The sequence below is a fragment of the Rhinoderma darwinii genome, chromosome 7, assembly GCF_050947455.1.
Source record: "Rhinoderma darwinii isolate aRhiDar2 chromosome 7, aRhiDar2.hap1, whole genome shotgun sequence".
Taxonomy (NCBI): Eukaryota; Metazoa; Chordata; class Amphibia; order Anura; family Rhinodermatidae; genus Rhinoderma; species Rhinoderma darwinii.
The window spans coordinates 140347577-140353671 of NC_134693.1; positions in this window are offsets into that span (position 1 = coordinate 140347577).

The following is a 6095-nucleotide window of genomic DNA, read 5'->3' on the forward strand; positions in this document are numbered from 1 at the left end:
AATACTGCCCCTATATACAAGAATATAACTACTATAATACTGCCCCTATATACAAGAATATAACTACTATAATACTGCTCCTATATACAAGAATATACCTACTATAATACTGCTCCCTATATACAAGAATATAACTACTATAATACTGCCCCCTATATACAAGAATATAATTACTATAATACTGCCCCCTATATACAAGAATATAACTACTATAATACTGCCCCCTATATACAAGAATATAACTACTATAATACTGGCCCTATATACAGGAATATAACTACTATAATACTGGCCCTATATACAGGAATATAACTACTATAATACTGCCCCTATATACAAGAATATAACTACTATAATACTGGCCCTATATACAGGAATATAACTACTATAATACTGCCCCCTATATACAAGAATATAACTACTATAATACTGCCCCTATATACAAGAATATAACTACTATAATACTGCCCCCTATATACAAGAATATAATTACTATAATACTGCCCCCTATATACAAGAATATAACTACTATAATACTGCTCCTATATACAAGAATATAACTACTATAATACTGCTCCCTATATACAAGAATATACCTACTATAATACTGCTCATATATACAAGAATATAACGACTATAATTCTGCCCTCTATATACAAGAATATAACTACTATAATACTGTTCCTATATGTAAGACTATAACTACTATAAGGGCATGCCCCCACGTGGCGGATTTCCTCCGCAACTGCCCGCATCAATGCCGCACAGAATCTGCGTTGCAGATTCTGCGGCGGATCTGCCCAAAATGTGTAGTAAATTGATGCGGACTAGCTGCTGCGGACTGCGGTAAAAGTGCTTGCCTTCTCCCTATCAGTGCAGGATAGAGAGAAGGGACAGCACTTTCCCTAGTGAAAGTAAAAGAATTTCATACTTACCGGCCGTTGTCTTGGTGAAGCGTCCCTCTTTCGGCATCCAGCCCGACATCCCTGGATGACGCGGCAGTCCATGTGACCGCTGCAGCCTGTGATTGGCTGCAGCCGTCACTTAGACTGACACATCATCCTGGGAAGCCGGACTGGAGACAGAAGCAGGGAGTTCTCGGTAAGTATGAACTTCTATTTTTTTACAGGTTGATGTATATTGGGATCGGTAGTCACTGTCCAGGGTGCAGAAACAGTTACTGCCGATCGCTTAACTCTTTCAGCACCCTGGACAGTGACTATTTACTGACGTCTCCTAGCAACGTTCCCGTAATTACGGGAGCCCCATTGACTTCCTCAGTCTGGCTGTAGACCTAGAAATACATAGGTCCAGCCAGAATGAAGAAATGTCATGTCCAAAAAGCAAGACGCATCCGCAGCACACATAACATGTGCATGACAGCTGCGGACTTCATTGCGGAACTTAGAATCTCCATTGAAGTCAATGGAGAACTTCCGCAATGAGTCCGCAAACAGTCCGCCACTGGTCCGCAACATCCATTGTATGCTGCGGACACCAAATTCCGCACCGCAGCCTATGCTCCGCAGCGGAATTTTCAGCCTCGTCTAAACAAACACTACTAAAAAGAAGTGGAAGGCAATGGAGAAACGGCTCCGCTGCGGATTAACGCTGCGGAGTGTCCGCAGCGGAATTCAAGAGCAATTCCGCCACGTGTGGCTTTGCCCTAATACTGCCCCTATATACAAGAATATAACTACTATAATACTGCTCCCTATATACAAGAATATAACTACTATAATACTGCCCCTATATACAAGAATATAACTACTATAGTACTGCCCCTATATACAAGAACATAACTACTATAATACTGCTCCTATATACAAGAATATAACTACTATAATACTGCCCCCTATGTACAAGAATATAACTACTATAATACTGCTCCTATATACAAGAATATAACTACTATAATACTGCCCCTATATACAAGAATAGAACTACTATAATACTGCCCCCTATATACAAGAATATAACTACTATAATACTGCCCTTATATACAAGAATATAACTACTATAATACTGCCCCCTATATACAAGAATATAACTACTATAATACTGACCTATATACAAGAATATAACTACTATAATACCGCCCCCTATATACAAGAATATAACTACTATAATACTGCTCCTATATACAAGAATATAACTACTATAATACTGCCCCCCTATATACAAGAATATAACTACTATAATACTGCCCCTATATACAAGAATAGAACTACTATAATACTGCCCCCTATATACAAGAATATAACGACTATAATACTGCCCTTATATACAAGAATATAACTACTATAATACTGCCCCCTATATACAAGAATATAACTACTATAATACTGACCTATATACAAGAATATAACTACTATAATACTGCCCCCTATATACAAGAATATAACTACTATAATACTGCCCCCTATATACAAGAATATAACTACTATAATACTGCTCCCTATATACAAGAATATAACTACTATAATACTGCCCCTATATACAAGAATATAACTACTATAATACTGCCCCTATATACAAGAATATAACTACTATAATACTGCCCCTATATACAAGAATATAACTACTATAATACTGCCCCCTATATACAGGAATATAACTACTATAATACTGCCCCCTATGTACAAGAATATAACTGCTATAATACTGCCCCCTATGTACAAGAATATAACTGCTATAATACTGCCCCCTATATACAAGAATATAACTACTATAATACTGCCCCTATATACAAGAATATAACTACTATAATACTGCCCCCTATATACAAGAATATAACTACTATAATACTGCCCCTATATACAAGAATATAACTACTATAATACTGCCCCCTATGTACAAGAATATAACTGCTATAATACTGCCCCTATGTACAAGAATATAACTACTATAATACTGCTCCTATATACAAGAATATAACTACTATAATACTGCCCCCTATGTACAAGAATATAACTGCTATAATACTGCCCCTATATACAAGAATATAACTACTATAATACTGCCCCTATATACAAGAATATAACTACTATAATACTGCCCCCTATGTACAAGAATATAACTGCTATAATACTGCTCCTATATACAAGAATATAACTACTATAATACTGCCCCCTATGTACAAGAATATAACTGCTATAATACTGCCCCTATATACAAGAATATAACTACTATAATACTGCCCCTATATACAAGAATATAACTACTATAATACTGCCCCCTATGTATAAGAATATAACTGCTATAATACTGCCCCCTATGTGCAAGAATATAACTGCTATAATACTGCCCCTATATACAAGAATATAACTACTATAATACTGCCCCTATATACAAGAATATAACTACTATAATACTGCCCCTATATACAAGAATATAACTACTATAATACTGACCCTATATACAAGAATATAACTACTATAATACTGCCCCTATATACAAGAATATAACTACTATAATACTGCCCCCTATATACAAGAATATAACTACTATAATACTGCCCCTATATACAAGAATATAACTACTATAATACTGCCCCCTATGTACAAGAATATAACTGCTATAATACTGCCCCCTATGTGCAAGAATATAATTACTATAATACTGCTCCTATATACAAGAATATAACTACTATAATACTGACCCTATATACAAGAATATAACTACTATAATACTGCCCCTATATACAAGAATATAACTACTATAATACTGCCCCTATATACAAGAATATAACTACTATAATACTGCCCCTATATACAAGAATATAACTACTATAATACTGCCCCCTATATACAAGAATATAACTACTATAATACTGCCCCCTATGTACAAGAATATAACTGCTATAATACTGCCCCCTATCTACAAGAATAAAGGGTCATGTAAAATGGCTCTTTCTGTCAAATATTATGGGACATCTGTATTAGGATTTGCGGCAGCAGCCGCCACTTTTCTCCAGGACTTGTGGTGTGACGAGACGCTGCTCTTACTCCAATTTTTATGTGTGATGTCTCTATTTGGTTCTTGGCTTTGATTTCTTCTCACTTTTGAGTTTTCTTTCAAGATAATAAGAAACAGACAATCAAATGGACAGAATTGTCATTAGATTGTCTGCCTTTTGATAAGACTGGAGAAAATTCATCTGTTAGAACTGACAGCAGACGATCTGCACAATCACTTCAGGTTTATAAAATGAGTAATATGTCTCTATAGGGTCAGGCTCTTCTTTTCTGATAGAGGGAAAATTCCCAAATCCCTTCACACAGCTATCTAGTTAACAGATAAAAAATTATACTACCTGCAGCCACCACTAGGGGGAGATTACATTATATGGATTTATACAGGTTCCATTGAATTTAGTGATAAATCTGTCTTCAGATAGCTCCACCTAGTGGTGGCTGCAGGCAGCACAAATTATCTTTAGGTCTCTTCAGGAAATTTGGAGCTTTGTATCAAAATGGGAATCCAATGTTGGGAGATATGGAGTCAGTAGTCAGGCAGTAAAGCAGCAGGCAATGAGCCACTCACACTTCACCCTTCACTGACCTCTGTTCATACATGAATTGGCTGATAAAAGAGAACAGTATATTGCATTCAATGACAGAATTAAAATAGGTTTTAGGAGATCACTATTCTCACTGCAAACTTTTCTTGTACTGAATTTACAGTAACCCGTGTTGTTGTTTATGGAGCTGCGCAGTCTTAATCCGTAACGCGTACAGATGAATGTATCACACAATGTAATAAAATCCTTATTTATTCTTAGATTTTACACTCACCTGGAAGTGTTTAATGTTTCACTGGCGCTTCAGATCGCAAATTCTGCAGGAAATAGTAATTGAAGCTGTTATAGAATTGCGCAATAAATAAGCGCAGCAGAATGCGGTTCTTATTTTTAATTTGCTCGCGCATGGCCTATTTTTTAAGTACTGATCTTAAATTATGGGAACTTGTTGTCCTACTTAGTAGCAGAAAATAATTAATATGGTTACATCGTGTACAAACGTGTATTCTCTGGAGGACGGTTCTGCGATTGAACATGGTGATAACATCCTGGAACTCTTATCATGTGTGATACTATCTCCTTATCCTCTGTATCTAATCCTATTATGTGTGATACTGTCTGCTGAGCCATGTATCTAATCCTCTCATGTGTGATACTGTCTGCTGAGCTGCTGTATCTAATCCCATCATGTGTGATACTGTCTGCTGAGCTGTGTATCTAATCCCATCATGTGTGATACTGTCTGCTGAGCTGTGTATCTAATCCCATCATGTGTGATACTGTCTGCTGAGCTGTGTATCTAATCCTCTCATGTGTGATACCGTCTGCTGAGCTGCTGTATCTAATCCTATCAAGTGTAATACTGTCTGCTGAGCTGTGTATCTAATCCTATCATGTGTGATACTGTCTGCTGAGCTGTGCATCTAATCCTCTCATGTGTAATACTGTCTGCTGAGCTGTGTATCTAATCCTATCATGTGTGATACCGGCTCCTGAGTCACTGTATTTAATCCTATCATGTGACTACTAATGCAATGTATCTAAGCCTATCATGTGTGATACTGTCTGCTGAGCTGTGTATCTAATCCTATCATTTGTGTTACTGTCTGCTGAGCCGCTGTATCTAATCCTATCATGTGTGATACTGTGTGCTGAGCCAATGTATCTAAGCCTATAGTTTGTGATACTTTCCTCTGCCCCGCTGTATTTAAGAGTATTAGGTGTGATACAGTCTGCTGAGCTACTGTATCTAAGCTGATAATGTGTGACACTGTCTGCTGATCTGCTGTATCTAATCCTATCATGTGTGATACTGAATAATTGGATGATGAAAAGTGGAGCAACTGTGTAATAGACTTCGTGATTTAATTCCCTATCATTTGCAAGATCTATGCTTGCGGTGAGTGAATGGGAATTTGTATTGTTTGCATTGAGGCTGAAAAATTGTACAGACCTGATACATCTCACAGCTTAGGGTTTGTTACAATTGTATCCAGTCTAGAAAATCCTCTGAGAGGTAAGTACATCAGTACAAGTCTCTCTCCTGTCCTGATGGTTTGTTACACTGTATCCG